The sequence below is a fragment of the Emys orbicularis genome, chromosome 5, assembly GCF_028017835.1.
Source record: "Emys orbicularis isolate rEmyOrb1 chromosome 5, rEmyOrb1.hap1, whole genome shotgun sequence".
NCBI classification, from domain to species: Eukaryota; Metazoa; Chordata; order Testudines; family Emydidae; genus Emys; species Emys orbicularis.
The window spans coordinates 58077775-58087468 of record NC_088687.1 but is presented as its reverse complement, the minus strand read 5'-3'; positions in this window follow the sequence as shown (position 1 = coordinate 58087468).

Genomic DNA, 9694 nt, shown 5'->3' with positions numbered 1-9694 from the left:
CATTTCCCAGCCCATGCTCTTTGTTCCTGACTCTGAGAAGTTGTCACACATTTCTGATTGGTTTTCAAGTAGATCTGTTCAACTTGCAATGGCGTCGGTAACATGTGGAGCTCTTGCCCCGCCTCCCATGAAAGGAACTCGCTTTCCACCCAGTCTTAGCACCCTGGCTCTTGGGAATGGTGCCTTGCATGTAAATCCGCCCCTTACTCTTTGTGGTTCTAGTACACTATGGGAAAGGTCTGCGGTCAGTGGTCAGCCAGTATCCAAAGCACTAGTCTCAGTAGTGCAGCAATATCAAACTGCGTTACCTGCACAGGCTCTGCCCTCACCCCGGCCCTGCGTCCTTGGCCCCTGGCCATGACACACAGGTGGCAGAGATACCGGGGAGTGGGACACGTGGAGTTGCTCTAGGCACGTCAGACTAGCGTTACCTTAACAACCAATGGCGGGAAAGATGCTCGCACTCATCAGAGATGTCGTGCGCCCTTTCGGTCTTTCAAACTCTTCTGCGGTAGGGACTAGCCGTAGTTCCCCCTTTGAGTGCAGGCTCCTCGCCATCTAAGCGCGTGTGTCCGAGAGCGCTGCACGTGGGGCGGTATATTGCACAGTGTGGGAGGAAGGGCCTTAGAGTGCATTGCCACAGCCAGAAATGGGTGTTAAATGTGTGCTCTCGCAAGGGGCCTATCTACTCCAGCGCTATCGCTGCAACAAGGAATGCATAGTGTTTCTTTATGGAGCTTCTTTATGCATTCGTGCCATTTTTAGCGAGGGGCTGGCGTGCTGAAAAACTTTTGCATGAAATCATTCAAAATCCTCAATCTAGGTCTGATGAAAAGTGAAATAAACTCTTTTCACTCGCATGGGACGATGCAACCCTGGGTCAACTTCTCCCCACCGTTAATAAATTATGTAGTCACTCCAAATGTGTGAACATAAATTAAATCATACCAGTCTTCACCATTAAAACTCTGGCTCCCTCACACACACCTACAATAGTAAGTGATCCTTATGAGGGTATTGGCTATTTATTCCTGTTGGGAGCCTTACACAAAAGGCAAATGAGTTATGACGGTCTCGCTCTTATATAAAAAATAAAACGCATCACGCCAAACCCCTAAACATATGTCCATTCTCTGTGCTTTTCATTGAAGAAAGTGCTGTCTTTTGCAATGGTTTCAACTGATTCCACTTATGGAAATAAATAGTGATGTGACTGTAAAAAACAAAACTAAAAACAATCACCAAGTAAGTAAATTCTAGTCCTGTCAAGTCTCCATAGCACTGTCTGCATTTGGGGAAGAAAAACAATCTCCAGGTTATTTATGTTGACTTTCCGGTATACAATACCTTACCTCTATAGCTTTGATTCTTAAGCCTGTTTCACTAAAGGGTATAAATGGGGCATGCAACACCAAGTTCTTCCTACGCTCTCCAACATCGGCCAAAAGTGACATTTAACTCCACATTGAATGTCTTTGGGTTTAGATCCAATTTCTCCACATTATAAAGAATAATCACTGACATCGTTTTATCAGCAGACATCGCTTTCATAATAATTGTTTTGACAAAACAGAGCAGAAAACATGGTGGGAACTCTCCAAGCGAAGCTACCTGGGGTTTTAGTAAAATCTAAAGTTGTTCTTATTAACTTCCAGATCTGAATGAATGTGATAATGAGTCGAGAGAGAATGTTGAGTACTTACCCCTGTTCCGTAGGGTATACAGCTTTACAACGCGCAAGCTTATTCTCGGTGGATGAACTTAAGGGGGTACATTACCTCAGAACCTTCCTCCACAAGGTATTTCTACCAAATATTATACATGCAGTGCCTGCAGTTACAAGTAGCGTGGGGAAGTCAGTAACATTATGCAAGGGAGGAAAACCAAGAAATGTATTCTGCATACAAGTGTCTAGCAATGTACTAATTAAAAAGTGTTTGAACTAAAATATTTGGGCTAAAAAGAAGCAAGTTAGCTCCTACCTAGACCCTCGGTAGTGCATTTTTATACGTTTTATTTTTAGTTTAAACGTTTGAACTTTAAGTGGCAACACACACACACACATACACACCCCTGTACTTTTGCAACTTAGAAGTAACCAGATTTGCTTCTTTTTTCTGTATTAAGGTGCCTTGGTACGTTTCTTAAAAGTGCTGTGAAAGTTGGCTGTCGAAACTCCCTGGACCAAATGGAGAGCCAGTGATTGTCATGAAAGAAGGTTTGTTACTCTAAGTGCTGGTCGCTAATGTTTATTTTCAACATGTCCTGCGTGCATAGAGTAAATAAGCAATTTCACTTTAAAAAACGTGTACAAACCCCCCCCCCCCGAACTCATGACACGTTTGTTTCGTAATTTGTGTCATTTGCATATAAGGCAAAAGGTAATGATGTAATGGCTTTCATTAATTGGATGAAACAGTTATATTTTTAGGAGTTTTCTTTGCAAATTCTAAAGTCTAAGGCACCTTAATGTGTCCCCGTAGCTCTAAACTAGCCAGGTACATTCACTGTCCAGCACTTAGGTTCTGATACTGAGTCCACTGAAGTCAGCGTCAAAACTCCCTTTGGTTTCAGACTTGCATCTGAAGAAGTGAGGTTCTTACCCAGGAAAGCTTATGCTCCCAATACTTCTGTTAGTCTTAAAGGTGCCACAGGACCCTCTGTTGCTTTTTACAGATTCAGACTAACACGACTACCCCTCTGATATTTGGTTTCAGTGGTGCAGTATAGGGTCCTGCACAGTAGTCAATTACTTACCTCCATTGGCACTTCTCGGGTGATTGAGACAAGCTGGATTTAGCTCCTGTTCAATAAAATAAGGAAAAAAGAAATAAGTTCTGCCTCGTTTTCTGGTATCAGGAACCACAAATGAGAGAGAGGTTCCCTAGCTGCTGCATCTCTCTGCTGTGTTGTGATTTCGATCAAACTAGATGCTTAGCTTGCTTTACAGAAGTCCTTCTAAAGCCTTTTGTCAGCGTTGTACAGGGTTTAATACGCGCACATAGCACTCTCTGCATTCACACTTCTTCAATTCCCTGGGATTATAAATGCTTGAAGAGCTTGGTTTAGTCATGTGGTGCCAAAATAAGGGGACTAATGTGTGACAAGACAAGCCAGAGTGAAGCCATATGCCAATGGTTAGGTAAAGTTGATTGTGCTATGCTAGGTCTAACTTTCAACTTGCACCTTCATAAATATATTTCTAGGGATTGTGGCAACTAAAATTCCAAATAACTGAGTTTAGATTTTATAAAAAGCTCCTTTTCAGCTCCAAGACAAGTGCTTTATTATCTGATAACTTTTTAAAAAATCTGGTAAATGTATTTTCTTCATTATCTTTAATGATAGATAGATAGATAGATAGATAGATAGATAGATAGATAGATAGATAGATAGATAGATAGATAGATAGATAGATAGATTGTAGGGTCGCATTCCAAGTGTGTGATTTTTAAGTCTATTGTTATTTAAATCAAATGCAGAATAACACAAATTCTGCAGTTCCTGTGGAATATGTTTCATATTATTGTTTGAGGTTGACGTTGTCCTTTAGCTACCCACAGAAACGGTTTTAAAACTAAAACTAGGCTGTGAGGAAATATGTGCCACTAGTTACAATGTGCTATTTTAATGTATTTTTATTATATGCTATTTTAATGTAACTATAACGTTAAAAGTATTTTCCAAATGCATTCATTCTTCATCAGCTTATTATTTCTATATTCGGTCCAGTGAAATAAAATAAAAAGAACGATGCATGGAGAACACATGCAATATAAAATGCAATATTATAATCACTTTAGGAAATCGGAGTATATCAGATCCAACGTTGTTTAAACAGATTTCATCCCAACACACACAGCCCAGAACGTTTCCCCACGGTATCTAAGCGAGTGTGGGTCGGGATTTATTTAAAGAAACATTCCCTCAGCATTCAGCTCCACGAGGAGAGATGATAAAGTGTGACTGCAAAAGGACACCTTCTCTCCAACAAGTGACAGCTAGAGTAATGGATCTAGCCCCCAGAAAATAACAGAGCTGCGGAGGGTGTTCGGGAGACGTTAATTACTCAAACACATTAATATCATACAGGACCTGCAGTCCTTCCTCAGACAAAACTCCCATTGAAGTAAGTGGGCGATCTGACCGATGGTACATTTTTATGCCTTCAGGGCTTTTTGCTGCATAATTGAAGTCAGTGGAAAGAGTACCATTGTCTTTAATGGTGCTGGATCAGTCTACGCTACGTGACTCCCGCTCTGCACCTGCCTACGCAGTGCCTGGGACTTTTGTGCATAATTTCAAACCAGCCTAAATGAGGGATTTTATTTCATTCATTTCATGGAATGAAAACTTCTGCTACTGCTTTGCAAAAGCTAGATGCGCATTGGTGGCGCATGAAAGCAACCAGTCAGGTTAAGAAGCGTACTGCTCCCTTCCCCCTCCACGTTTTTTAACAGGATGAATTAAATTTGTAGAAAGCGAAACCGAGAAGGGAAACGATCTGTTCATTTGTATCTATCTGCTGTTCTTATCTTCAAAAGCAAAGCACTTTACCTTTCCTGTGCACGCTCAGGGCAGTTTTCTCTTCTGCAAATATTGTTGGTGTTGCATCCACAGACTGGGAAGTCACAAAGTTAGAATTAAACAAGGATATATGCCTGGGTAGTTTCACATGCCTGTGATAATTGTATGAGAATCTGCTGGAGAGGAATTTAAAGACGATACCTTTAAGAAAGAGGCACCTTTAAATGCCGCCACTCCTCCTCCCCGACAGAATGTTTTGTAAACTTTGCCACTCGAAACGTGCTTAATGTTGCTTGGGAAATGTCTAAGGGAGCAGAGAGCAGATTAACTCGTAGTCTTCTCCCCCTTAGCCCCCCCCCCCCCCAATCTGGAAGCCTCACGTAGCTTGGGATTTTTTAAGAATAATTTATGGGTCCAGTTCTCAAGAGCATTTCCTTGGAGCAAATGGTGGAACCATATTAGAATTTAAATAGACACGATTATTAAAATACAATGGACTAAAATAGCCCCTAATTTCTTGATGACTGATTTTCACATCTCTAGGAAGAAATTGTTTTAAAGGATAAACTGATAGCAATGTAGTTAGCCAGCATAGACGTTTTTGGTGCGGCTGTGTCTTATTTATGCACCAATTCTGTGGGCTGCGATTTTTCAGCAGTGGGTAGTTTGTTGTTTGTTAGGGGAATTTGCTGTGATGAATGTCCCTGCGTAGAGCAAAGGGTTGAGAGACTCCTGTTCTTTTCCCCACGTCTCAGATATTTTATTCGTATCCAATCTACAGCCGTTTGTTCTGGCTCTTTCTGCCATGAATACGCGTCTGATCAAGAACACAAACAGAACTGACAATCTGTACTCACCTAAAGCTCGGGGGGTATTTGAAAATGAAGTTATACCGCAAGCAAAGCGTTTGCCTTTGCTTTCACATCCCAGACTCATCGATTTGTTCCTGAGAAACGCTGCGCAGTCTTATAACAGCTACAACCAATTAATATTGCATTAACCCTATTTAAAAAAAATCCAAAAACACAAGAATACTGCGCCCTATCAAAGCCATCTATTATTAACGCAAATGTAATTGGAGACCTGAGCTAGATGCGTGTGTTATGGAGCAATGGAGGAAAACACAACCGTGACAGTATTCCAGAAAGGCAGGGGAGCCGAGGGTATCTAATATTTAATTTCAGGTCTGTGGTTTTCTAATTCGAGATTAAAAGCAGTCACGTCTTTGAAGCCAGACACTTGGTGTAAATGTACAGTTAAAATATTCTATTCCATAGTCCCCAGACAGAGCTCTGCTAGTCCCAGGCTTCATTAAATTTTAATTATCATCCCAGACTGGAGCAAGGAAAGAGGGAAAAGACTGTCCACCTAATTGCAATTGATAAAAAAGAAGCTTGGCTTTTTTTCCCCCATACACGAAGAACATTTTCTTTTATATGTGTAAACCTCATATAGGGAAGTATAAGCTTCTCTACATATGCATACGCTGTCTAGAAAGATCCCACTTGAATACAAAATGGAAAGGGATGGTAAATGGGACAAAAATGACATTCTCTCTCGGAGAGATCTGGCGAAAGATCAACAGAAGAGACAACGCGCCTCTAATTAAGATTCCACAGTTAAGAGATGAAAGCTTATTGTCTCAAAAACAAAGCACACTGATTCCTTGAACCTTCCCCAGTCCGGGCAGCCCTTTTATTTTGCAATAGGAAAAGACAGAGGCTTTTTCTTGTACCTTTATTACGTTTGTTGGAGCTCAGATTTCTTGCTCCCTGTCTCATTCCTCTTAATTTGTTATTAATCTGCATGCGTGGGACAGACACTTATTCGGAATTGGTCTAATTGCAGGATATTTTTTTTATTTGGGGCACCAGAAAGCTTTCTATCTCCAGGCAGTAAAAGGTAAAAAATAAAACCCACAGCGTTTGCTTTCTAAGCAGCTTCCTATTATCACATCTCCACTTAATTTTATTTCCATTCTCTACAAGTTAAATAGAAAGACTGGCTCACAAGGGAGCTGCCATGTGCCTACAGACTAGGGATGTCAAGCAGAGAGACTCACTGGGCAAAGTTAATTTCAATTCCCGAGGAGGATTTCACATTCCAGCTCGCTCTGACCCACAGTAATTAGCTGAGCTAACTAATGATTACTTACTTATTCCTTGTAATTATCTGGATTTAATAATTCGCTGTGTAATTTATTAATTCGCCCATAATAGCCTTTAAGTGAATGGCTCATTTAAGAGGGCAAAGCGGAAGTTCAGAGACTACTCATTGTCGTGCACAAGCCTATTGACAAATACTGCCCTTCTGGTGATTTTAATTAGCCGATTCACTCTTTCTGTGGAATAGGTAAGTGGCAGCGTGGACCTTTTTTGTTTATTTGTTTATGTATTTGGTAGCTGTTCTCTCTTCCCCTTTCTTTTTCCTCTTTTTTAAGCCACACGAGAAGCTCACAGAGTATTCTTTGGTTCCCCTCCCCTCCTAGAGACACAAACATTATTAACAAAGCAACTTCAAAGTCAACAATACTTCCATCACACTGGGAAACATGAACTTCATCGGAGAAGCTGCAAAATGTTGCTTTATTTCACGCCAATTAAGTGGGGCGGAGGAAGATTGTAGCTTACGCAAATACGAGGATTGTTTTGTTTTATTTAGCAAAGAAATGTACATATCCCTGAATAGACGTTTAAAGGATAGAACTCACGTTTTAGAGTTTTATTTCAAGTTGAAATTGTGCTACTAAAATGATAGTCGCTTTGCTTACTCGGTGTAAACGCCGTTTGCAAGATTACTTTTATTCATTGCAATATTGCATCTGTTTAGCTCATCAAAATGCATTTTTCCTTCTTAGGGAATTCAGAATAACTACTTCACACCTTCAAATCGCCACAATTTTAAACCAGCCTCTTAGTGCATTTTAGGTGGTTTTTTTTTTTAAATGATTACCAAGCAAGAGAATTGCACTTTCAAGAGATTTATTTAAAACAAATAGAACTAGCTAGCAAAGAGATATTTAGATGAAAGACTGTAACCCTAAGTGTTAATAGAGCGAATCACCACTGTAGTTTGCACGTTAGTTGATAATCATTTGCCCCCCCCCCCACGCCCCCTTCGTCGTTTTTGATCATTGGGATGTGGAACCGAAAAACATGAAACGTTATCACTGAAAAGACTCACAACAGTAGCGACTACTCTGTGACTCTTTAATCTAAAGAAAAGTGAGGAAGTGAAGGAAGTAAGGACTGAAACCTACGATTCCTCTCTTTCGCCGTCTCTGCGGTATATACATAGATATAAAATATCAATCTGTATAACTTGAGTTCCTTCAGTTGTGTGGCTTGGCAAACATTTCAGAAACTGAGTCATGCGATACCGATTGATTTGATTGATACACCAGTGACATACAGTAATATCCGGCTATCAGTTATCACTCTCGGCGTGTTCAGGGTATTTTTAAAGCAAAATATCTATGTAATCACTGAAGAGAAAAATTAATATGCAACAATAATTTGTAGATTACATACTTCTTTCCTGTTTGGCATTGGATTTCTCTGTCTCTTATGAATGCCAAAGGATCTGTTCTTAGTCAAATTACTTTTTGTTTGTTTTATTTTTCTAGTTAACAAATAAACATTGCGTCAAGTGGACACAATAGGCTATTAAACAGAAAATGAATCCAGATCTTTAAAATATGTTGGTGTCACTTTCGAAGTTATGTTTAAAGCATCTGTTTATCTATTCTATCTATTCATCATGACTTTAAATCATAAAACCCTCAAAGAACAGAACGCAAAAAATATTTACTAGCGGGCTGGAAAAGAAACGGCAAATTCTGAGGGGAAAATGTTACTATTGTAACTTACTGGAGTCAGTTTAACAATATGTGCTATTAACCCTTGACTATATCAATTCCCAGTGCAGCTCTCTATCCTAATCGATACTCTGCCATATCTGTAAAGCAGGAACAATTATTTTTATTCAAAAGATTAATTGGTTTTCTTGTTATATTTAGCTGCCTCCCCTGACTTCAGGTTCTGTACTTTTAAAAAAAATGTTATTTGTAAGAAGATTTCATATGGCGATTCCCATCATCTCTCTCTCCTCCCCCCCCCCCCCCCCGCCGTTAACGTTACATGGAAGGATTTGTCTAGGGTGAAGTAATATCTCGTTTAATTTGCTGAGTCCTAAAGCAAGAAGCTTCCCCTCCCCCCAGTCCATCTCTCTCTCTCTCTCTCTCTGTCTGCAGCAGGGTTTCTCGTATGCCTGGGCTGGAGGAGGAAGCCACTGGCAAGGCTGGAGGGCCGGACAGAGCCAATCTGTCCTTGGTGCTGAAAGCAAAGCCGGCGTGAGGCAGAAGCAGTGCCACCATAACATAAAGGTGAGTGGGGAAGAGAGAGGGTTTGTATTTCAGCGCTCTCCGCTTTTACACTAATATGCGTCGCCCTGATCTTTTATGTACAAACTGCTCCTCAAACACACACACACACACACACACAGAGCGAGTAATGGCCTGGCACTTGCGAGGAGACTTTCTTTTACCATCGCTGTTGGTTTGGTGCGTCTTTTTCTCAGTTTTAGCAAAATAACAGCCCATAATCCCCATTCCCTACATTTGAAACGCGAAACGCCATGGTTATAGCCCCATCATCACCATTTATTCAAATTACTCTACATCAAAGAGTGCAACTCCATGGGCAATAATGTTGTCAATCCCTACCTCTGTCTGACACATGAAGAATAGGCATGACACAGACCTTTCCAAGTGCTAAATTAGTTCTCTGTAGTACAAGACAGCCTAGTTCTGGAGGGTATTTAAATATCACCTTCGGAATTATCTTTTCATCACATCACCTTTTAATTTGCCCTGCTAAACAACAAACGCTCTTGGTCCAGGGCAATCCGTGGCGGCTTCTCAAATGGGGAAGGGGCTGAACTACACCTATATCTTATCTTTTCGCCCTGCTAGTTCCTCGTGCATTTTAAAATTCGTATGCATGTCCCCATGGCAGGTGTTATAGGCATGAAACTGAGTACACACGGTTGCGTTTAAACTCATTTCACCATGCCAGTCCATACTATTAATTTTAAAGTATTTCTATTACTTCGTTGACTGTTCCTAATGTATTTGTGACTTGTAATATCGATCTGTACTAGCCAATAA